At 40.8% G+C, this 26,520-nt stretch overlaps 1 pseudogene; it reads left to right on the plus strand.

Moving 5' to 3' along the window:
* The first annotated feature begins 2,466 nt into the window (after positions 1-2,466).
* LOC109568084 (dihydrodiol dehydrogenase 3-like) lies at positions 2,467-18,647 on the plus strand (annotated as a pseudogene).
* The last annotated feature ends 7,873 nt before the right edge of the window (positions 18,648-26,520 follow it).

Below are 26,520 nucleotides of genomic sequence, written 5' to 3' on the forward strand. Positions count from 1 at the left end.
CTCTCAGGACAGTTGTGACACTCACTGTGAGCTAAATGTGGCTCCTGTGATTGTTCAGGAAGAGTTGGTGCCGATTTCTTTTTTTTCCTTTCATGGATCAGGCTTCCCAGGTAGGGCAGTGGTAAAGAATTTGCCTGCCAATGCAGTAGATGCGGGTTGGATCTCATCCAGGAAGATCCACTGGAAAAAGAAATGCAGCCAACTCCAGTATTCTTGCCTGCAGAATCCCATGGACAGAAAAGCCTGTGAGGCTACCGTCCATTGGGTTGCAATAGAGGGGTCTGACATAGCGACTAAACAGTAACAAAAACTGTTTCATGACTCATTTTTTTCTCTCTTTTTTCCTCTCTGTCTTTTTTTTTTTTTTTTTAAAGCTTTCTTGTTTCACCCTTTCTTTGTTGTACGCCTTCTCTCTGTCTCCTTCTGTGTGTTCATGACTGGGTACTTGGAAAAGCACAGCACACCCACTGTTTGCAGATTTGTATCACACCCTGATTGTTCTTCACTAGCTGACGTGGCATGTGCCTGGTCCTCGGCTCAGCTCAACAGAAAACTAAGGGAAACTCAGGTCATTTCTGAGTAAACAACATGCCTGGAGCGTGAGTGGATTTCTGATTCTGGGAAATTTATGATTGATTTTGAATGCCTTACTATTCCCCAAATCCACACCCCAGTTCTATCAGGGTTTTACATGGTCTTGTGTGTGTCTCCACACTTGGTCCCGGCCCTGGTCCCATATTATATCTAGTCCCCCTGAAGCTTTAATGAGCCACTCCTGCTGCTCTTCTGTTCAAACTCAGAAATAAGTGAAATGGATACCAATTTCTAGGCAAGGCACAAATAGGGGAGAATATTGCACTCAAGGATTTCTGCAATGAGTCTGCTTTGAGGGAGACAACAGGGTGCTGAGCCACTGCCCTTTATAGATCAAGATGGCTCTGTTCAAGTCAGGGGAGAGGTGAGTGTGAATAAAAACATACGGGAATGTCCTTCCACAGTTCTGGATCTTTCCTAGTTGTGCATTCACGTTGCTGCTGTAGATGTTTTTTTGACTGTTTCCCAGAACTCCTACGACATTTTTCAGCTGCTTTCTCTTTCCAAGAGGTACTTCACTCCTCCTAGCTCACTATTTTGCTGACATCACTCTATGTGATAAAATGAATTTTTCTTCACAACATCCCCTGTACCAGTGCATCATGATTTCCCTTAATCTTCCCAAATTTGTTGCAATTTCAGTTGTTTATAGGTTTTTATTTTAAGAATAATATTTAGCATGAAAACAAACTGTGTAAAATATGTACTGGTAACATTATAAGAGTACTCTAAAAAGTTATGTAGTGTAGTACAAGGCATAAATACTCAAGAGTCTGTTTGAACCTGCACATGGTATCAAAACATTGTTAATGATTAATGCCAATAAACACTTTGCCAAACTGTCTGGTTTTAGTGTCCTTTTCAGAATTTCACCCTAGTCAGGTCTGTAAGGGCTTCTCAGGTGGCCCAGTGGTAAGAATTCACCTGCCAATGTAAGTGACACAAGAGACTTTGGTTTGATCCCTGGATCAGGAAGATACTGTGGTGTAGGAAATGGCAACCCACTCCTGTATCCTAGCTGGGAAATTCAGTGAACTGTGGAGCCTGGCAGGGTACAGTCCATGGGGTTGTAAAAGAGTCAGACATGAGTTACTGACTGTACCTCTACCACCATAGGTGTGTAAAGCAAAATAATTTTGCTGCTGGAAAATTTAAAAGGCAAATTTGGTTTGTTTCACATTTTGATTCTCTACTAAGAGATTACATTTTGGAAAGTGCTTAATAATCAACGGAGAAGGCAATGGCACCCGACTCCAGTACTCTTGCCTGGAAAATCCCATAGACGGAGGAGCCTGGTAGGCTGCAGTCCATGGGGTCGCTAAGAGTCGGACACGACTGAGCAACTTCACTTTCACTTTTCACTTTCATGTATTGGAGAAGGAAATGGCAACCCACTCCAGTATTCCTGCCTGGAGAATCCCAGGGATGGGGGAGCCTGGTGGGCTGCCGTCTATGGGGTCACTCAGAGTTGGACACGACTGAAGTGACTTAGCAGTAACAGTAATAATCAACACTTTTAAATTGTGTGACTAGTGTGTCTTTCTGTACTATGAAGTAGTTGATTCAACTGATGTTTGATCAAAAGTGGGCTTCATAATTAGAAAAGTGAAATGACTGGTGTGTGGAGGTTTCTGTGTAAAGTTTGGTCAATAATTGTTTGGCACATTTCATCTTTATATAAGTTAAGTTTTTCTTTCTGATAAAAAAAAATGTAACTGGCTTCAATTCTCTTCTTACTCAGTGGGCACTGGTTTAATCCTTCTCCTCCTCCAATGTATCTGCTAACATTGGACAGTCAACTGGGGTGTTAACTTCCTGTTATTTGTAACCTGTGAAGGCAGAAGAAAACATCAGTCTGCTTATCAGATTAGAAACGAGCAATGTATCCTAGAGGCCAGAGAGTGAAGCTAAGTGACAGCCACTTCATTCCTTTCCTGGGATTTGGCAGCGCTGAAACTAAAGAGATAACAGAGGTGATTTGGGGTTGAGGTATAAATAGTAGTGGATGTAACATGAGCAGAAGGGACTTGGGTTGTCAAGCATTGAGTTCCTGGGTGACTCTGGGAGGGTCACATGATTCCACTAATCAGGCTAGGACCATGCCCTGTGAAAGGGGAGAGAGCACCCAGTCTTCACTCTGCATCAGGGTCTGAGGCTGTGCTCACCGGCAGATTACCCTGGGTTCCCCTCCAGTTTCGACCTCTTTCCCAGCTTGGCAGAAGTGGTGAGACTCGGCTGTCAAGATCACTGACTGTCAACTGCTTTGCTTTGAGAGCTTTTGCAATGGCCAGGTTTCTCTGTATGTTTTATTCCAGAACTCTTCCTCCTTCCAAAAAAGCATGACCCAGAGAAGTATTTGAGGTGGAAAGTCCTAAGGATGAGGTGAATAGGAACTAATTGGAGAGAATTGCTTCTCTACCGTGGGGTACCTTGTAGGTGCCAGGCAAGACACTCCAGCTGTGTTTTGCCTTGTACTTTGGTTGCTGCTTGGGAAACTTCTAATGCAAAATATAGTGTCATTTGAGGGGATAAGCTACCATCTTACAGGCCAGGTTTTGTAATGCATCCCTTGGGTGTTGTAATGTCTTTTTATTAAAGTGTAGTTTTCAGTGCTTGGACAGAAAAGGGACTAGCGGACAAGTTTCTAGACCTGAAGCCAGAAAGTTTGCTGTCTATCTTGTCTTTAGAGAATGTAGTAGTGACAAGGTCTGATCCTGAAACTTTGCATCTCACTTTTTTCATTTGGAAATTAGAAGGAAATATTCAGAGGCATTTTGGAAAGAGAAGACAGGACTTTCTAGTGCAAAGTAGGGTGCAGGGAGTAAAGTGTCCAGGTTAGTACTGAAGCTCACTAGTCCATTCCTCAGTACATTCTCCGAATGCCAGAATGTTTAAGAAAGACCAGGACTGAACCCAACAGAGGGTGGTTACACCAATTATCTAACTCCTTGTAATAGAAAAGATTCTACACATGTAAAATAAATGGAATATTACTCAGCATTTAAACTGTTAGTCCTGCCATTTGAAACCACACAGGTGAACTGAGAGAACTTTAGCTAAGTGAAGTAAGCCAGAAATAAAAAGACAAATAGTACATGATCTCTTTGTGAAAAGTGAAAGTGAAGTCACTCAGTCGTGTCTGACTCACTGGGACCCCATGGACTGTAGCTTACCAGGCTCTTCTGTCCATGGAATTTTCCAGGCAAGGTACATGAGTGCGTTGCCATTTCCTTCTCCAGGAGATCTTCTCGACCCAGGGATTTAACCCGGTTCTCCCACATTGTAAGTAGACGCTTTACCATCTGAAACACCAGGGGAGTCTCTTTGTAGGTGAAATCTAAAATAGTGTAACTTATAGAAACAAAGAGTAGAGAAATGAAGACCAGAAGCTGGAGATAAATCTGCGACAAATGGAAAAATATTGGTCAACAGTCTAGAACTTTGAGTGATAAGATGAATAAGTTGGTAACCTGATGGACAGCACCATGACAATAATTAAAAATAATGGGTGATACCCTGAGATTTTGTAGAGAGTAGATGTGAAGTCTTCTTACAAACCCCCTAAAGTAAGGTAAGTGAAATGAGGGATCTCCTAAATAGCTTGATTTTGGTGATCATAAACAATGGATCCTTATATGAGAACATCACTTTGTACACCTTGAATAGATACAGTTTATATTTGGTGTATTCCATTTGGTGCTTCAGTGGTAGACAGTGGTCTTAGAAGCTTTCACCATGTTTCTTGATGCTTTTTGTTATTGTTGCTTTTCAGTCACTAAGTCATGTCCAACTCTTTATGATCCTATGGATTGCAACAGACCTTACTCCCTGTCTCTATCTCCTGTAATTTAATGTCTTTACCATGTATCTTATACCTTTGTTGATTTTGCTTCAACTATCTTATAGTATAAATCATATTCATGACCACAACTTTATGCTGAGTTCTTTGGATCCACTGAACCTGGAGGTTGGCTTAGGGTCCTCTGATGCCAGTGATCAATCATGGATCATTAGGGATGTAAAGGTTACTGGGTGTGTATATAAAAATAAATAAATAAAAAATAAAATCTGACCAGGAACATTCAGGTAAACTGTCCAGGTTCAGCACCACACATACATATCTAATCAAAGACATGGAGAAACATTGATTTGGAAGATCAAAGCTTGTGCTAGCAATCTCTTAATCATGTGGATATTCAACTTCTACCTTTGTTGCTTATGTATGTTCCTAAGAGTGAAGCTCTTGTAGTCACCAAATTCACTATATTGACTATGCTCATGTGTACAAAAATGAAGAGCACATTGGCCAGGCCATTCGAAGCAAGATTGCAGATGGCACTGTGAAGAGAGATGATATATTCTACACTTCAAATGTGTTGTGTGTTGTGTATGTGAACATGTGTGCTAGTGAATGTGCCCAGGGGACTGTTTTTTATATAGGATCATTTGTTTGGTGAGCAGTTGATTGGTGAACTATGCTTCTTGGTATATTCTTAAGGTATTAGAAATCCTTGGTGTTCAGTGTTTAAGAATTGGCACATTACCATCATTGGTCAAGGAAGTAATATCAGAAGCCAAATGGTAAGACCAAATGAAAATTTACTAAGAATGTTTTATAAAATTTCCATTCTTTACTATTTGCAGCTTTGGTGTACTTCGCTTCAATCAGAGTTGGTCAGATCAGCCTTGGAAAAGTCACTGAAAACTCCTCAACTGGACTATGTCGATCTCTATATTATTCATTATCCACTGGCTGCAAAGGTTGGAAATTTGTGTGATCAGATCAATGTTATATCTTGTGTTAGAATGTGTGTCAGGAGGGGGCGGTCCTAAGATGGCAGATGAATAGGAAGGGGAGACCACTTTCTCCCCCACAAGTTCATTGAAAGAACATTTGAACGTTGAGCAAACTCCACAGAACAACTTCTGAACGCTGGCAGAGGACATCAGGCACCCAGAAAAGCCTCCCGTTGTCTTCGAAAGGAGGTAGGACAAAAAATAAAAGATAAAAAGAGAGACAAAAGAGTTAGGGATGGAGATCCATCCCAGGAAGGGAGTTTTAATAGAGGAGAAGTTTCCAAACACCAGGAAACCCTCTCACCAGCAGGTCTGGGGGAAGTTTTCGAATCTTGGAGGGCAACATAATCAGGAAGAAAAATAAATAAATAAAACCCACAGATTACATGCCTAAAGGCAACTCTGAGCAGAGAAGTACCCCAAACGCTCACATCCACCACCAGCAAGCAGGGGTGGGGTGGGGTGGGTGGGGTAGGGGTGGGGGGGTGTGAACGGAGAGGAGCAGGTGGCATTGCTTAGGGTAAGGACTGGGCCTGAATGCCTTGAGGGCAATCTGAGAGAGCTAACATGAGATAGCAACCTAAACTGTGGGATAGCCAGAGAGAGAGAGAAAAAGAGGAAGAGAGAACTATCCTACAAAAAGCCCTAACCTAAGGCACTGCCAGGCTGCTCACAGAACAAAGGACTGAGCCAATATCAGAGAAGAGCTAGTCGGCTGTGGACTGACCCATCCCCCGCCGGAGGCAGGGGCCAGGCGGGCACCTGCCAGAGCCGGAAAGGGGCAAACTCGGCCCCAGAGAGGGCATCCCCTACCAAAATGGGAACAGGCTTCCAGTTTTTAGCCGAAGACTTCCTGAGATTCTGGACGGTTAACATCCACTGGGAGGGTTGCAGCCAGAGATCAGTTCCCCAGAAGAGACACAGGGCACATGGGAGATGGGTGCAGCTGGAAACCGGAGCAGCTAGGACCAGGGAGGTGATAAGATGCACTGTACCTAAGGAGAGTGTGCTCCCCACGCACCTGGTCACCTGAGCTGCTCAGACACGGAAACGGGACAAAACGCAGGCCCAACTGAGTCTGCGCTTTTGTGGAGTACCCGAGAATCTGAACCGGAGTGGCTTAGACCTGGGAATTGCATGCAACCCAGGGCCCACTCCCTGCAGAGCAACCTGAAGCCTGAGCAGTGTAGTCTGGGAAACCACACACACAATGAGCTGGGACAAAGCCAGTGTGGCCGAGACACTGCAAGCACTCCCCACAAATGCCAGTGGTATTTGTTTGCAGTGCTCCCCTCTCCCCACAGCATGAATGAACAAGTGAGCCTAAACGAGAAACCACCTTTGCCCCCTTGTGTCAGGGCAGAAAGTAGACACTGAAGACACCTGCAGAACAGGAGAAGCCAAATAAACAGAGAACTGCTTTGGAAGTGACAGGTGCAACAGATTAAAATCCCTGTAGTTTAACACCTATTACATTAGAAGGGGCCTATAGATCTTGAAAAGTATAAGCTGGAACAAGGAACTATCTGAAACTGAACTGACCCCACACTGCCCACAACAGCACCAGAGAAATTCCTAGATATATTTTTACTATTATCATTTTTTTTAATTTTTAAAAATTATTTTTCTTTTTTTTTAACTCCTCTATTACTCCTTTAATTTTCATTTTTAGAACCTACTATTCCTTGCAAAAAAAGACCCTATTTTTTTTTTTTTTTACAGCTGCGGCCGCCGGCCCACAGTCTGCTCTAGCTCGGGCCTAAGGCGGCTGGCGCCTAGAGGAGGCAAAAAGACCCTATTTTTAAAGCAAACTTCATATATATTTCTTATACTTTTTGTTATTTTGTTTGTTTATTTTGAATATTGTATTTTTGAGAGTCTAACCTCTACTCTAGATTTTTAATCTTTGCTTTACAGTATTTGTTATCAATTTTGTACATTTAAGAGTCCAATCTTAAGTACCCATTTTTACTTAGGAGTGTGATTACTGGCTTGATTACTCTCTCCCCCTTTGACTCTCCTTTTTCTCCCTCAGGTGACTTCTATCTCCTCCCTCCCCCTTCTCTTCTCAAGCCAACTCTGTGAATCTCTGTGGGTGTTCCAGGCTGTAGAGAACACTTAAGGAACTGAGCACTGCCTAGATCTATCTCTCTCCTTTTGATTCCCTCTTTTCTCCTCCTGCTCACCTCTATTTCTTTCCTCCCTCATCTCTTCTCTATGTAACTCCATGAACCTCTCTGAGGGTTCCAGACTATGGAGAGCACATAGGGAATTGTTTACTGGCTAGATTGCTCTCGCCCCTTTTGATTCCCCCTCTTCTCCTCCTGGTCACCTCTATCTCCCTCCTTCCTCTTTTCTTCTCCATGTAACTCTGTGAACCTCTGGGTGTCCCTCACTGTGGAGAATCTTTTCACCATTAACCTAGAAGCTTTATTATAAGTGCTGTTTGGATGGAGAAGTCTTGGGGCTACTGTAAGAATAAGACTGAAAACCAGAGGCAGGAGTCTTAAGCTCAAATCCGGAGAACACCAGAGAACTCCTGACTTCAGAGAACATTAAATGATAAGAACTCATCCAAAAGCCTCCATACCTACACTGAAACCAAGCACCACCCAAGAGCCAATAAGTTCCAGAACAAGACATACCATGTAAATTCTCCAGCAATGCAGGAATATAGCCCTGATATACAATATACAGGCTGCCCAGAGTCACACCAAACCCATAGACACCTCAAAACTCACTACTGGGCTCTGCATTGCACTCCAGAGAGAAGAAATCCAGCTCTACCCACCAGCACACCAACACAAGCTTCCCTAACCAGGAAACATTGACAAGCCACTCGTCCAAGCCCACCAACAGGGAGGAACCACCACAATAAAGAGAAACCACAAACTGCCAGAATACAGAAAGGCCACCCCAAACACAGCAATCTAAACAAGATGAAAAGGCAGAGAAATAATCAACAGGTAAAGGAACATGATAAACGCCCACCAAACCAAACAAAAGAGGAGGAGATAGGGAGTCTACCTGAAAAAGACTTTAATGATAATAAAAATGATCCAAAATCTTGAAAACAAAAAGGAGTTACAGATAAATAGCCTGGAGACAAGGATTGATAAGATACAAGAAATGTTTAACAAGGACCCAGAAGAAATAAAAAAGAGTCAATTAATAAAAAAAATAATGCAATAAATGAGATCAAAACCACTCTGGAGGGAACCAACAGTAGAATAATGGAGGCAGAAGATAGGATAAGTGAGGTAGAGGATAGAATGGTAGAAATAAATGAAGAAGACAGGAAAAAAGAAAAAAGAAATAAAAGAAATGAGGACAACCTCAGAGACCTCTGGGACAATATGAAATGCCCCAACATTCAAATCATAGGAGTCCCAGAAGAAGAAAACAAAAAGAAAGGCCATGAGAAAATACTCAAGGAGATAATAGTCAAAAACTTCCCTAAAATGGGAAAGGAAATAGTCACACAAGTCCAAGAAACCCAGAGAGTCCCAAACATGATAAACCCAAGGTGAAACACCCCAAGACACATATTAATCAAGTTAACAAAGATCAAACACAAAGAACAAATATTAAAACAGCAAGGGAAAAACAACAATTAACACATAAGGGGATTCTCATAAGGATAACAGCTGATCTTTCAGTAGAAACTCTTCAGGCCAGAAGGGAATGGCAGGACATACTTAAAGTGATGAGACAGAAAAACCTACAACCCAGGTTACTGTACCCAGCAAGGATCTCATTCAGATATGAAGGAGAAATCAAAAACTTTACAGACAAGCAAAGGCTGAGAGAATTCAGCACCACCAAACCAGCTCTTCAACAAATGCCAAAGGATCTTCTCTAGACAGGAAAAACAGGAAGCATGTATAAACTCAAACCCAAAACACCAAAGTAAATGGCAACAGGACCATACTTATCAATAATTACCTTAAAAGTAAATGAGTTGAATGCCCCAACCAACAAAGACTGGCTGAATGGATATAAAAACAAGACCCCTATATATGCTGTCTACAAAACACCTACCTCAAAACAAGGGACACATACAGACTGAAAGTGAAGGGCTGGAAAAATACATTTCATGCAAATGGAGATCAAAAAAAAAAAAAAAAGGAGGAGTAGCAATACTCATATCAGATAAAATAAACTTTAAATAAAGGCTGTGAAAAAAGACAAAGAAGGACACTATATAATGATTAAAGGATCAATCCAAAAAGAAGATATAACAATTATAAATATATATGCACCCAACATAGGAGCACCACAATATGTAAGGCAAATGCAAACAAGTATGAAAGGGGAAATTAACAATAACACAATAATAGTGGGGGACTTTAATACCCCACTCACACCTATGGATAGATCAACTAAACAGAAAATTAACAAGGAAACACAAACTTTAAATGACACAATGGACCAGCTAGACCTAATTGATATCTATAGGACATTTCACCCCAAAACAATGAATTTCACCTTTTTCTCAAGTGCACACGGAACCTTCCTCAGGATAGGTCACATCCTGGGCCGTAAATCTAGCCTTGGTAAATTCAAAAATATTGAAATTATTCCAAGCATCTTTTCTGACCACAATGCAGTAAGGTTAGATATCAATTACAGTATAAAAAAACTATTAAAAATTCCAACATATGGAGGCTAAACAACACGCTTCTGAATAACCAACAAATCACAGAAGAAATCAAAAAAGAAATAAAAATATGTATAGAAATGAATGAAAATGAAAACACAACAACCCAAAACCTATGGGACACTGTAAAAGCAGTGCTAAGGGAAAGGTTCATAGCAATAACGGCTTACCTCAGGAAACAAGAAAAAAGTCAAATAAATAATCTAACTCTACAGTTAAAGCAACTAGAAAAGGAAGAAATGAAGAACCTCAGGGTTAGTAGAAGGAAAGAAATCTTAAAAATTAGGGCAGACATGCAAAAGAAACAATAGAGACCGTAGCAAAAATCAACAAAGCTAAAAGTTAGTTCTTTGAGATGATAAATAAAATTGACAAACAATTAGCCAGACTCATCAAGACACAAAGGGAGAAGAATCAAATCAACAAAATTAGAGACGAAAATGGAGAAATCAAAAAAGATAGCACAGAAATACAAAGGATCATAAGAGACTACTATCAACAACTATACGCCAATAAAATGGAAAATTTAGAAGAAATGGAAAAATTCTTAGAAAAGCACAACTTTCCAAAACTGAACCAGAAAGAAATAGAAAATCTTAATAGACCCATCACAAGCATGGAAATTGAAACTGTAATAAGAAGTCTTCCAGCAAACAAAAGCCCAGGACCAGATGGCTTCACAGCTGAATTCTACCAAAAATTTAGAGAAGAGCTAACACCTATCCTACTCAAACTCTTCCAGAAAATTGAAGAGGAAGGGTCAGCTTCCAAACACTTTCTATGAGGCCACCATCACCATAATACCAAAACCAGGCAAAGATGCCATAAAAAAAGAAAACTATAGGCCAATATCACTGAGGAACATAGATGCAAAAATCCTTAACAAAATTCTAGTAAACAGAATACAACAACATATTAAAAAGATCGTACATCATGACGAAGTGGGCTTTTTCCCAGGGATGCGAGGATTCTTCAATATCCTCAAATCAATCAATGTAATACATCACATTAACAAACTGAAAGATATAAACCATATGATTTTCTCAATAGATGTAGAGAAAGCCTTTGACACAATTCAACATCCATTTATGATTAAAAAAAAAAAAAACCTCCAGAAAGCAAGAATAGAAGGAACATACCTCAACATAATAAAAGCTATATATGACAAACCCACAGGAAAGATTATCCTCAATGGTGAAAAATTGAAGCATTTCCCCTAAAGTCAGGAACAAGACAAGGGTGCCCACTTTCACCATTACTATTCAACATAGTTTTGGAAGTTTTGGCCACAGCAATCAGAGAGAAAAAGAAATAAAAGGAATCCAGATTGGAAAAGAAGTAAAACTCTCACTGTTTGCAGATGACTTGATCCTCTACATAGAAAACCCTAAAGACCCCACCAGAAAATTACTAGAGCTTATCAATGAATATAGTAAAGTTGCAGGATATAAAATCAACACACAGGAATCCCTTGCATTCCTTTACACTAGCAATGAGAAAATAGAAAGAAAAATTAAGGAAACAATTCCATTTACCATTGTAATGAAAAGAATAAAATACTTAGGAATATATCTACCTAAAGAAACAAAAGACCTATATATAGAAAACTATAAAACACTGATGAAAGAAATCAAAGAGGACACTAACAGATGGAGAAATATACCATGTTCATGGATCAGAAGAATTAATATAGTGAAAATGAGTGTACTACCCAAAGCAATCTATAGATTCAGTGCAATCCCTATCAAGCTACCAAAGGTATTTTTCACAGAACTAGAACAAATAATTTCACAATTTGTATGGAAATACAAAAAACCTCGAATAGCCAAAGCTATCTTGAGAAAGAAGAATGGAACTGGAGGAATCAACCTGCCTGACTTCAGGCTCTACTACAAAGCCACAGTCATCAACACAGTATGGTACTGGCACAAAGACAGAAATATAGATCAATGGAACTAAGTAGAAAGCCCAGAGATAAATCCACATACCTATGGACACCTTATCTTTCACAAAGGAGGCAAGAATATACGATGGAGAAAAGACAATCTATTTAACAAGTGGTGCTGGGAAAACTGGTCAACTACTTGTAAAAGAATGAAACTAGACACTTTCTAACACCATACACAAAAATAAACTCAAAATGGATTAAAGATCTAAATGTAAGGCCAGAAACTATAAAACTCCTAGAGGAGAACATAGGCAAAACACTCTCTGACATAAATCACAGCAGGATCCTCTATGACCCACCTCCCAGAAAATTGGAAATAAGAGCAAAAATAAACAAATGGGATCTAATTAAAATTAAAAGCTTCTGCACAACAAAAGAAACTATAAGCAAGGTGAAAAGACAGCCTTCAGAATGGGAGAAAATAATAGCAAATGAAGCAACTGACAAACAACTAATCTCAAAAATATATAAGCAACTCCTGCAGCTCAATTCCAGAAAAATAAACGACCCAATCAAAACATGGGCCAAAGAACTAAATAGACATTTCTCCAAAGAAGACATACAGATGGCTAACAAACACATGAAAAGATGCTCAACATCACTCATTATCAGAGAAATGCAAATCAAACCACAATGAGGTACCATTTCACACCAGTCAAAATGGCTGTGATCCAAAAGTCTACAAGCAATAAATGCTGGAGAGGATGTGGAAAAAAGGGAACCCTCTTATATTGTTGGTGGGAATGCAAACTAGTACAGCCACTATGGACAACAGTGTGGAGATTCCTTAAAAAACTGGAAATAGAATTGCCATATGACCCAGCAATCCCACTACTGGGCATACACACTGAGGAAACCAGAATTGAAAGAGACATGTGTACTCCAATGTTCATTACAGCACTGTTTATAATAGCCAGGACATGGAAGCAACCTAGATGTCCATCAGTAGATGAATGGACAAGAAAGCTGTGGTACATATACACAATGGAATATTACTCAGCCATTAAAAAGAATACATTTGAATCAGTTTTAATGAGGTGGATGAAATTGGAGCCGATAATACAGAGTGAAGTAAGCCAGAAATAAAAACACCAATACAGTATACTAACACATATATATGGAATTTAGAAAGATGGTAACGACAATCCTGTATGGGAGACAGCAAAAGAGACACAGATGTATAGAACAGTCTTTTGGACTCTGTAGGAGAGGGAGGGGGGGGAATGATTTGGGAGAATGGCATCGAAACATGTGTAATATCATGTAAGAAGTGAATTGCCAGTCCAGGTTCGATGCAGGATAAAGGAAGCTTGGTGCTGGTGCACTGGGATGACCCAGAGGGATGGTATGGGGAAGGAGGTGGGAGGGGGGTTCAGGATTGGGAACACGTGTACACCCGTGGCAGATTCATGTTAATGTATGGCAAAATCAATACAATATTGTAAAGTAATTAGCCTCTAATAAAATAAATAAATTTAAATTAAAAAAAAAAAAAACACCAATGGAAATAGAACTGCCATATGACCCAGCAATCCCACTGCTGGGCATACACACCAAGAAAACCAGAGTTGAAAGAGACACATATATCCCAATGTTCACCGCAGCACTGTTTATAATAGCCAGGACATGGAAGCAACCTGGACGTCCATGAGCAGATGAATGGATAAGAAAGCTGTGGTACATATACACAATGGAGTATTACTCAGGCATTAAAAAGAATACATTTTAATCAGTTCTAATGAGGTGGATGAAACTGGAGCCTATTATACAGAGTGAAGTAAGCCAGAGAGTAAAACATCAATACAGTATACTAACACATATATATGGAATTTAGAAAGATGGTAACAATGACCCTGTATGGGAGACAGCAAAAGAGACACAGATGTATAGAACTGTCTTCTGGACTCTATGGGAGAATGCAAGGGTGGGATGATCTGGGAGAATAGCCTTGAAACATATATATTATCATATATGAAACAGATTGCCAGTCCAGGCTTGATGCATGAGACAGGGTGCTCAGGGCTGGTGCACTGGGGTGATCCAGAGGGATGGGATGGGGGCTCAGGAGGGGGAACACATGTAAACCCATGGATGATTCATATCAGTGTATGGCAAAACCCCCTACAATATTATAAAGTAATTAGTCTCCAACTAAAATAAATAAATTTAAAAAAAAGGAGATGCATCAACTTGCATGGATGGTTGAATTAAGGTTTTTCTTAGTAGATTGAAGGGATGATTACACTAGAGTAGAATCCCCCACATAATCATTTGTGGTCATCTATTTACCGAGTTTCTTTGAATCTGTTACATGCATCCCAGACAAAGGAGTTAATAATCTAGAGTCTCTGCCTGAAAATCTTGAGGAAGTAGAAATAGGTGGGTTCTGCACACAGTCCTGGTTATGACTTCTAAGTGTCTGGGGATTTCATGAACCAAGAGTTTGGTGAAGCCGTGGTGAGCATGACACTGCCCTACATTGAACATGATGACTTCATCTTGTCTTTCATCCTTTTAACTTGAGCAGATTCGGTTGTGCTCCCTCTTGGGTGAGTCTAAACCTTGTACCTTTATAGGGAATTGGGAGACATTGTCTACAGTCCTGCCCTACTTTACGATGAGATGTTTAGACTGCACTTAGTCATTAAGAATGTTTTGCTTAAAACTCAAATGGGGCACTGTATCAACATAGAGGGGTAGGATTTGGAGGGAGATGGGAAGAAGCTTGAAAAGGGAGGAGATATATGTTTACCTATGGCTGATTCATGTTGAGGTTTGACAGAAAACAACAAAATTCTGTAAAACACTGATCCTTCAATTAAAAAAAAAGAATTTAAAAAAAGGAAAGGTTTACTTTGCACTCTTGATTTCAAGTTACAGAAATCAACTCAAGCCATCTGATGCAAAATAGCTTAGTGGACTATGTAGTTGCAAATCTCAGACACAGAGAGATTTGAGGATTTGCAGGACTCTTCATAAATGTCTCCTTTTTCTATCCCTTATCATTACATTACTATATTTTCACTGAACATTTCCATTGGTGGCAAATGTGATTTTGGAGGCATTCCAAGGCTCATGGTCATGAATATTTGAGAGCATGTCTGGATCTTCCACATTCCATATCAGCCTAACAAGAGCCTTGTTGGTTCACATGCCTGCTGTAGGGCATCTGATGCTTGAAGAGAAAAGGAAACCTGATTATCTAGCCCAGGTGTCATTTGCAATTTTTATTCTGGAAATTATGGCATGGAACTTACTGCCATTCTCAGACCAGAGACATTTCAAGAGAGGCAAGTACAGGAAACAGACAAAATTCACAGAAGTCACTGGAAGTCCCTTTAAGAACATAGAAAAATTGTATTTTTTGTAACATATAATAAGTATAAGAGAATAGAATAAGCCTCCTTCCTGTAGACATTGCTTACAACTCCATACACAAATCACATTGCAAATATTAGTATGTAGAAATTTGTAAACCTACCTCATGGAGATTTAATTCCTGGTGCCTCGCAGCCTGGCTAAAGAGAAATTATTTTGTCACATCTCTAATATGCCTGCTTCTGTTCCATCCAGGGGAGGAATTATTTCCAAAAGATGGAGAGTGAAAATTGATATTTGATTCGTTGGATCTCTGTCACACGTGGGAGGTGAGTCCAGGGAGGAGAGAACCAGTGGAGGAGCCAGGAGAGGGAAAACCTCCTTCATTTCTTCCACCTGTGAGAATGGGCTGTGGCCCATCAGACTCAGCAGTTCATGAACCTAAGGGCTGGGATGCTCGGGTTGAGGGGAGGAAACCATTGCTGAAATGTTCACATAGAGGAATGAAATGGAGAATTTTGGACAATGAAGACAAGGCATTTCTTTCCTTCCATGTGATATGTCTTCTTTGGTTTTTTTTTTTTTTTTTTTTTTTAAGGCAGAAATAGTAATTGTTCAACTGATGTGATGACTTTCTTCCCTTTTTCCTCTTGATACTCAATGCTAATTCTTGATGGTGACCATGTTTGTTGATTTTTTCAACATTTATTCTTGTTCTTGCCCATTCCAAGTGACCGCTCACCACCCCTCCCTCCCAGGCCCTGGAGAAATGTAAGGACACAGGGCTGACCAAGTCCATTAGGGTGTCCAACTTCAACCACAAGCAGCTGGAGAAGATTATGAACAAGCTGGGGCTCAAGTACAAGCCCGTCTGCAACCAGGTGAGCAGCTTGACTCCTCTCCCTCCTGCTCTTCAGAACCTCCTTCTTACACTGGAGCCAGATGTCTGTCTGTCCTTCTCTCCTGTTCATCTGACCTTTGTGGGACAGAGGACTCTAGAGAGCAGAGTCTCTGTCTGGGTGGTGTGAATAGAATCCAAAGTAGTATCTCTATGTAATCTGGATGGAAAAGGTGGGGAGGGCATCCTTCTGAATTTTGGATAGAATCTAGAGCTAGAGGTAGGAGGTGTTTCCCTGGGATTAAAGGATGACAAGAATGGATGGGAGAGTGCCCTGGAACGAACTGTGTATAGGAAGGAAGCCTTGAAAACATTGAATGGGAAGTAAATTAATAAAGTAACCAATCAGCTGAGATGAGTGTTAAGTGTTTTTGTGGGGTTCTGATGACTGAATCCTTAGTCTTGGTGTCTTAGCCTTTATGAGTCTCAACAGAGAGCACAGAACAGAAAATGTGCTGGAGATGATTAAAGTCATCCAGGTTAGAGGGTGAAGTTAAAGGCTAGAGGTGATGTTAACAGAAGATAAAACATTTACCCAAGAATATCTACTCAAATATAGAGTACACCTTTTTATTACTCAACCTGGACTGGTTCTCCCATCCATGGTCTGTCATAAAATTAACTGTATAAACACACTTTTCTCTACTTCTCTCTAGATGTTTATATTTCCATTTTACATTTAAAGTAGCAATCTTTCCTTTAGGCACTTAAAACTTTTAATCTGCCTCTGTCATGTTAATACTACCTTTTCAAATAATCTGACACTCTTCTCTGTTGACATTTTACAGGTGGAATGTCATCCTTATCTCAATCATAGCAAATTGTTGGATTTCTGCAAGTCACATGATATTGTTCTTTTAGCCCATGGTGTGCTGGGATCACAAGGAGTAAAAGAATGATATTGAATCCTATTGAAGACAAGTGGGAATTTCCCTAAAATTCAATTTTTGATGAGATATTTTAAAATACAGTACTCAGATAGCTCTTATAAGCAAAGGGGAGATAGGGGATGGATGGAATATTTTCTTTTCTTTTAATTTCCCATCGCCCAGCCATTTTTTTGTACATTGTAGTAGCTGTGATTCATGGGGTCACAAAGAGTTGGACGTGATTGAGCAACTGAACTGAACTGAACAGCTTGTAAACTCATCATTAAATGTCTGCAATAAAATCTATATATAATCCCCTAGTTGGAACCAGAGACAGAAGCTTATGTCATGATTTATGTAGTTATTAACTAATAAAACATTTCTAAAGATAGAAATTCCAAGCCTCAGTTACCTTATGTGTAAAATTGGGATAATAATATTATGATAGAAAAAAACAAACTTGAACCACTTCTATAAATATCTAAAGAAAAATAATGAAGAAATAAATGTCTCTGATTTTGAAACTACTTACTTTTTATTAATGCCTTAGGAAAGTGAACAGAGAAGGCAATGGCACCCCACTCCAGTACTCTTGCCTGGAAAATCCCATGGACAGAGGAGCCTGGTAGGCTGCAGTCCATGGGGTCACTAAGAGTCGGACACAACTGAACGACTTCACTTTCATTTTTCACTTTCATGCATTGGAGAAGGAAATGACAACCCACTCCAGTGTTCTTGCCTAAAGAATCCCAGGGATGGGGGAGTTTGGTGGGCTGCCATCTATGGAGTCGCACAGAGTCAGACACGACTGAAGCAACTTACCAGCAGCAGCAGCAGCAGCAGCAGGAAAGTGAAATTTAAAAAATTCCTGGTCTTTCCCTTCTGTTTCTCTGTTCATGCCCTTGATTATAGAAGAAAAACAACCTCTGAGAATTAAAGAAAAAACCCACAACTTTAGCAATCCTGGTCTCAGATCAATAATGCATCCAAATACCTGCAGAGTTTTGTAAACACAGAATGGGAGGTGACAGTTGAGATGCTGATTCAGTTTGTCTTCAGCTAAGCCATGAAATTTGTATTTCTAACAAAATCCCAGGTGATACTGATGATGCTGGTCCATGGACCACACTTTGTGAAGCACTGGTGTAGAGGACACCTACTTAATCTGTCTGGGAAAACTACTCACAGACTGAATACTTAGTCTCAGCTCCTCTGGATTTCTGAATTTCTTTCCAGGGTGAATGTGAACCACCCCATTCTCTTGGAGGACCCGGTTCTTTGTGCCATTGCCAAAAAGCACAAGTGAACTCCAGCTTTGGTTGTCCTTCACTATCAGATACAATGTGGGGTTGTGGTTCTGGCCAAGAGTTACAACAAAAAACGATTCAAAGAGAACATACATGTGATGAGTCGGGCTATGGGTAGAGGGCTCCTAAGGAATATCCTTCATTCCAAAGGGTCATTCTTTGTCTCTCAAGACTTTCCTTGAGTCAAGATGATTTACTGGTTCTTCCCTGTGCATTAATGCCTTGTGTGTATTCCTGATGATTTTCTCCTCTTGCTGTGGCAACAGGAGAGGTGGCCTGGTTGTAGAGGGTTCAGTTCTGTTCAGTTCAGTCACTCAGTCATGTATGACTCTTTGCGACTTCATGGACTGAAGCACGCCAGGCTTCCCTGTCCATCACCAACTCCCGGAGCTCGCTTAAACTCATGTCCACTGAGTCGGTGATGCCATCCAACCATTTCATCCTCTGTCTTCCCCTTTTCCTCCTGCCTTCAATCTTTCCCAGCATCAGGGTCTTTTCCAATGAGTCAGTTCTTTGCATCAGGTGGCCAAAGTATTGGAACTTCACCTTCAGCATCTGTCCTTCCAATGAATATTCAGGACTGATTTCCTTTACAATTGACTGGTTTAATTTCCTTACAGTCCAAGGAACTTTCAAGAGTTTTCTCCAACACCACAGTTCAAAAGCATCAGTTCTTAGGCACTCAGCTTTCTTTATGGTCCACCTCTCACATCCGTACATGGCTGCTGGAAAAACCACAGCTTTGACTATATGGACCTTTGTCAGTAAAGTAATGCCTCTGTTTTTTAATATACTGCCTAGGTTTGTCATAGCTTTTCTTAGAAGGAGCAAGGGTCTTTTAATTTCATGGCTGCAGTCACGATCTTCAGTGATTTTGCAGTCCAAGAAAATGAATTTGGACAGAAAATGGAGATTTTAGTTTCAGTGCTAGGTCTGCAATTTATCCTATCACCTTGTACAAATGATGTCTTCTTATCTTCATTCTCAATGGATGAAATTGCATTATGTGATTATTTTATGCCATTTGGACTGTTTTAACAAAATGCCACAAATTTGGTGTTTTAGAAACAATGAAAATTTGCTTCTCACATTTCTGAAGCTGGAGGTCTGAGGTCAGGGTGCATTCTTGGTCAGGTGAGGGCCCTCCTCCAGGCTTCTTCTTGTATTTTAATGTAGTTAAGGTGGGAAGGAGAGTTCTCCCAAGTTTCTTATATGACTATGATGTTGTTGAAATCTCATCACAAAGGCTCCACCATCATGACCTAATCACCTCTCAAAGGCTCCATTTCTAACACCATCCACATGTGAATTTTGGGGCACAAAAATTAGGGCAGCAATCTTTCATCTCCAAACCATAGTGGTTTTATTTTGCATTTTCCTGAATACTAATAAGGTTTCATCTTCATATGTTTAAACTTCTTGAGTTTCTGTCTTTGTGAAGTTCCTCTCAAGACTTTGTCCACTTTTGCATGGTGTCTCTCATTTGTTTTCTGTGAAACAGAGCATTACTGTACCCTTAAGCATAGGTGTACAGAAAACTCTCTCCAGTTTTCAGATTTAATACAGAGATCAGTTATGTGTCTCTTGATTCTATGGTTTGAGATTCCACCTGCACTCAGCTCAACTGTTGTCTTCTTGGCTGGGCTCTCATGCATTTGCTGTTCAGTTCAGTACAGCTAGGCAGTTCTGCTTTAGCACTTGTCAGAGGAGCCTGCATGCTTCTCCATGTAGTTTTTCATATATATTTGGCTAGAATCTGGTCAACTAACTTGGTTTTCATTTCAGGACAGCGCTGTAATTTCAAGCCAGGGAGAGGAAAAAAATCCATGTCATTATCTCAGCTCAGAAATAAGTCACCACTTCTTTTGGCAAACTTCAGTCTCCATTGGAAATTACAGGTCAGGCCATGTCAAGGGTCAGGTGCATGGTCCCCTGAAAAATTGTTTTTCTGTTTCCATTGAAATTTCATTCGAAAATATATCTGAAACTGATTTTTTTAATGCGGTATAAAAATGATTGCCTATATGTTTCTTTATTTAAATAGAAATCTAAGTGTCTGTGTATTTCATTGATTTTTATTATCAACTCTGTCATATAATAAGTGTCCATAAGTACATTTGTGGCCCTTCTCTTCTATTTAAGTATTCAGTTTTCTGTTCTGTGTTTTTAAAATGGAAAGTAAGTGTTCTTCCTTAGAATGGTACATTTGTCTTTAAGGATATCTTGACTGCTCTTGACTAGCTGTTCTTTTATTTAAAATTTAGTATTACTTTACTGACTTCCACAAAAGATTGTGTTTTAGACTTTGGTTCATGTTGCACTGAATCACTAGATCACTCTGGAAAATGTATTTCTTTAGAAAATTAAGCTTTTCTTTTCATGACTGTGATGTGAATTTTTAATAATTTGTGTTCTTTAATATTTTAAAGACTTTTCATTCATAACTGTTTACACTAAAGTGTTAGTTGCTTTAGTTGTGTCCAACTCTTTGTAACCCCATGGACTGTAGCCCACCCGGCTCCTCTGTCCATGTGATTCTCCAAGCAAGAATGCTGGAGTGGGTTGCCATTTTCTTCTCCAGGACATTTTCCCAACACAGGGGTCTTCTCCACTAAGGCACTGACATATAGGTTTTGTTAGATTTATTATATTAGATAATGAGCAAGTTTCATATCAGATTCCTGAACAGGCTTTCATGGGGAGCCTCCTTCCCACACTGCTTCAGCTGAATGCTGTCACCCTTAGGGCATGTTGGGGAGAGGCAATCAGTCTAGTGTCAGCTCAGGTTCAGTATCGAGTCAGGAGTGTCTAAAGCAGTGTGTTTGGAAAAAGCAAATTTTAGTTTGTTTTCTGTCACAAGTGATTCACTCAGAAAGATAAGGGACTGATGCACTGTAATGTTTGTGAGGTGGACAGAGTAGGAGAAGGTGTGGAAAGAAGAGGTGAGAATTCGTCAGAGGGGCCCAGATTGTTCTCCTGGAAGCTGAGGACAGACACGTCTTCCTGACTCTTCTTGTCTCCATCCAGCTGAAAAGTCTTCCAGTGCCCTGGAGGACGCCGGCTCCTTCCAGGAGAGGTTAATGTGATTGTTCCTTCCTTCCAGGTGTTTGGGTTTGAACTGAGTCCAGATGACATGAAAGCAATCGATGGCCTCAACAGAAATATAAGATATTATGAATTTCTAATGTAAGTGACTGTTTCACACACACAGTTTTGTTTTGTTTTGTTTTGTTTTGGTAGTAGACAGGTGAGCAGGGGAACTAAGCTTCTTAAAAGCTTCAGTCAGTCCTCTTTTCAGGACTGAAAAGAAAGACAGTCCAGCATAGGAGTCTTCCAGCATAGGAGTCAGCCAGGTACTTCCCGCAGACCTCAAACCAGAAGTTTCCTCCAGGGCTCCATCCTTGATCAACAGAAATGAGACTGGGGCCCAGGAGAGCCCATCAGTAAAATTCCCACAGTTAACATTGTGGTGAATGAATTCACTACTTTGTGCCCCTAATCCCTGTGCCTGGTGTACCTCCTCTCAGAGCCCAGGGAGCCAGGAAACACAAAGGGCACAGTGCCTGCAGCCCACTATTCTTTCAGGGACTAATGAACATGTTTAATGTTTAATTCTTTTCACATCAGGGGAAAATGATTATATTAATTATAAAACTATGTTATAATGAGGCCAGAGTTCATAAATGAATATATCTCTTTCTCTTCCAGTGGTGTCAGTCACCCTGAGCATCCATTCTCTGAATAATATTGACTCTCAGCTCTCCCTGTGGTTCTTCGATAACTTCATACTTCTAGGGTGGTTAAGAAAATTTTTGTGCCTGAAAGAGAAGTTTAAATAAAGTGTCTGAACTTTCTGAAACCTTGCCTTTCCTTTTAAAAATAAACTGTTTATGAAACAGCATAGACTTCAAAGTAAGAATACTCTTTTTCCTGATGATTGAAATAATACAGATATATGACAGAATATTTAGATAGAAAAGGGACAGGATAGGGAATGATGATAAGCTGTGTCCACTCAAAAACACTTCCTTTGGTGCATTTACATTGTGATTTTACTTGACAAATATGTGTGTTTGTTCATTTACAAAGACATATAAACTTCAATCTATAGGTTGTATACTTCTTTTGAAACATAGCCTAAGTATCTTGGTAAGCTAAAAATATGATTTTAAAAATCCAGTATTATATTTTGCTTCCTGTATAGCAAGCAGCACATCTTAGTTATTTTTGTAATTTCTTATTTGTCTGCTCATGCTCAGCATTTTGATGAATCCTTACATATTTTGAGTTTATTCAGTGGTCATTCCACAAAACTTTACTGAACATTCTTTAGAAAGACATTGTTATATCAACAAATGTCAATAATTGAAATGAGAAATGTCTTGAGTCATTAGTCTCATGTAGAATGAGACTGTGAATGAAATCATGAGAATTTAACTGTTAGAAATGGGTAAATGTCTGTTGAGATAATTCTGCACAATCTTTTTTTTAATTTTATTTTATTTTTAAACTTTACAATATTGTATTGGTTTGGCCAAATATTGAAATGAATCCGCCACAGGTATACATGTGTTCCCCATCCTGAACCCTCCTCCCTCCTCCCTCCCCATACCATCCCTCTGGGTCATCCCAGTGCACCAGCCCCAAGCATCCAGTATCGTGCATCAAACCTGGACTGGCGTTTCATATATGATATTATACATATTTCAATGCCATTCTCCCAAATTCTGCACAATCTTTCCCATTTCTGTACTTCTGTTAGGCAGAGACACAAGCTACCGTTCACCCCACACAACTTTTCATTTGTACCAAACAGCCTTGAAAATAGAGACAGTGGCTCCCTGTATTTCTCTGGAACAGAAAACACTCATTCCAGGAAGGAAGGGTATTCATGGAACATTTAAGGGCCAGCAAGTCTGCTGATGTGGGTGGAGTTTAGTGAGGTGGGGAGACAGGAGCTGAAGACAAGTCAGAGAGCCAGTGGGGCAGAGGGTCCTTGTCACATAGGCTTTTAAAGGACTTTACTCAGAGGGAAATGGAGAAAGATATTTCCAGAACACTGCTCCTCAGGCCCCTCTCTGATAGCCGATGGCCACCCTGGCCCATCCAGACATCCTGCTGGTCTGAGCCAGATCTGTACCCCTCACTGCCCACTCTGCCCAGCATAGGCGGCCCTTGTCCCAGGGAGAGTGAACTGGATCCAGAGGTGCTGAGGGGGCATTTGTGGGCTGGGGGGCACATGGGCTGCCCAGTAAACTGGCTGAGTCCTGGGCAGCATCTGGCCACCCTCTCAGCCTGTTCCAGGACCAGGAGCGGGTGCGTGTCTCAGGAGAGGAGTCAGGTTCCCAGGCCTCCTGCGGGTCCTCCTGGGTTCACAGCAGCTGCGGGGTCATGACCTCCCAGGGTCGTACCAGGGCTGCAGTGCCCAGTGTGTGGTGTACACGGGTCTCTGCAGGGAGGATCTCTGAGCCCCTGTCACCCCTCTTGTCTGGGGCCCTCCCGGGGTTCAGTCCTCATCTGCCGGCTTCTCTTCCCTTCCCACCCAGCTCTGTGGGGACAAGAGGATTTTACAACCCTGGTGTGGACAAGTCTTCCTGCTGTTGTCATGTGTTATTAGGAGATGTGACCCTGATGTGCTCCTGGGGTAGCTGAGCTCAGCGTCCTCTTGCCCACCTGGAGCTCCTCCCAGCACAGTTGTGACACTCACTGTGAGCTAAGTGTGGCTCCTGTGATTGTTCAGGAAGAGTTGGTGCCGATTTCTTTTCTTCGTCTCATGGATCAGGCTTCCCAGGTATGGCAGTGGTAAAAAATCTGCCTGACAGTGCAGGAGATACAGGTTGGATCTCAGATCCAGGAAGATTCACTGGAAAAGGAAATGGCAGCCCACTCCAGTATTCTTGCCTGGAGAATCCCATGGCCAGAGAAACCTGTCAGGCTACCATCCATGCTGTCACAAAGAGGGGCTTTGACTTAGCCAACTAAACAGTAACAACAACAGTTCCATGGCTCATGTCATTCTCTTTTTCTTTTTCCACTCTGTCTCTCTTTTTTAGCTTTCTTGTTTCACCTTTCTTTATTGTACGCCTTTTCTCTCTCTTCCTCTGTATGTTCATGACTGGGTACTTGGACAACATACCCACTGTTTTCAGATTTTTACCACATCCTGATTGTCCTTTACTAGGTGGCATGGCATGTGCCTGGTCCGGGATCAGCCCAACAGGAAACTAATGGCAGTTCAGTTCAGTTCAGTTGCTCAGTTGTGTCCAACTCTTTGTGAGCCCATGGACTGCAGCATGCCAGGCCTGCCTGTTCATCACCAACTCCTGGAGCTTGCTCAAACTCATGTCCATTGAGTCAGTGATGCCATCCAACCATCTCATCTTCTGTTGTCACCTCCTCCCACCTTCAATCTTTCCCAGCATCAGGGTCTTTTCCAATGAGTCAGTTCTTTGCATCAGGTGGCCAAAGGATTGGAGTTTCCGCTTCAACATCAGTCCTTCCAATGAATATTCAGGACTGATTTCCTTTAGGATGGACTGGTTTGATCTCTTTGCAGTTCAAGAAACTCTCAAGAGTCTTCTCCAATACCACAGTTCAAAAGCATCAATTCTTCTGTGCTCAGTTTTCTTTACAGTCCAACTCTCACATCCATACATGACTACTGGAAAAACCATAGCCTTGACTAGCAATGTCTCTGCTTTTTAATATGCTGTCTAGGTTGGTCATAACTTTCCTTCCAAGGAATAAGTGTTTTTTAATTTCATGGCTGCAGTCACTATCTGCAGTAATTTTGGATCTCCAAAAAATAAAGCCTGCCACTGTTTTCACTGTTTCCCCATCTATTAGCCATGAAATGATGGGACTGGATGCCAAGATCTTAGTTTTCTGAATGTTGAGCTTTAAGTCAACTTTTTCACTCTCCTCTTTCACTTTCATCAGGAGGATCTTTAGTTCTTCTTTGCTTTCTGCCATAAGGGTGGTGTCATCTGCAACTGAGTTCATTTCTGAATCAACAACATAGCTGACCCATGGATGACTCTGGTTATGGGGAATTTATGACTGTTTTTGAATGCTTTACTATCCCCCAAATCCACACCTGTTATACTCAGTGTTTAACATGGTCTAGTCTTGTTTCTCCACCGTACTCCTTGTCCCTGTCCCCACATATAGAAATCCCTCTGTAGCTGTAAGGAAATACCCCTGCTGCTCTTCAGTTTAAGTTCAGAGTTAAGTGAAAGGGACACCAGTCTTCAGTCAGCCCCCAAGTAGGTGGGAACTTTGCACATAAGGATTTCTGTCATCAGTTTGTTTTGAGGGAGACAACTGGGTGCTGAGCTGCTGCCGTTTACAGATCAAGACACCACCGTACAAGTCAGAGAAGAGGTGAATGTGAATAAAAACACACGTAAATGTCCTTCTGCAGTTCTGGATCTTTCCTAGTTGCATGTTCACTTTGTAGCTGTAGATCTTTGACTGTTCCCCAGAATGCCTATGACATTTTCAGCTGCTTTCTGTTTCCATACTTCCTTCTCCAAGGGAGACTTCACTTCTCCTACCTCACTATTTTGCTGACATCACTCTGTGTGTTAAACTATATTTTCCTTCACAACATCCCCTTGTACTAGTGCATCATGATTTCCCTTACTCTTCTCAATTTTGTTGCAGTTTCAGTTGTTTATAGATTTTCCTTTTATGAATAATGTTGAGCAGGATAGTAAATTATCTAAGTATTTGTCAGCTACATTATGAGTGTTTTTTAAAAAATTATGTAACAAAGTCCATGGTATAAACACTCAGAGACTGTTTGCACACTGCACATGGTAACCAATAATTATTAATATTTAGTCTCCTATAAACATCTTGCCAAATATCTGGCTTTGGTATCCTTTTCAGGATTTTACCCTTGTCAGATCTGTAAGGGTTTCTCAGGTGGCTCAGTGTTAAAGAATCTGCCTGTCAATGCAGGAGTTGTAAGAGAAGTGAGTTAGATTCCCTGGGTCAGGAATTTCCCGTGGTATAGTAAATGGCAACCCACTCCAGTATTCTTGCTGGGAAATTCCATGAACAGAGTAGCCTGCCAGCTACAGTCCATGGGGTTGTAAAAGAATCAGACAGGACTTAGCAACTAA

The sequence above is a fragment of the Bos indicus genome, chromosome 13, assembly GCF_029378745.1.
Source record: "Bos indicus isolate NIAB-ARS_2022 breed Sahiwal x Tharparkar chromosome 13, NIAB-ARS_B.indTharparkar_mat_pri_1.0, whole genome shotgun sequence".
Taxonomy (NCBI): Eukaryota; Metazoa; Chordata; class Mammalia; order Artiodactyla; family Bovidae; genus Bos; species Bos indicus.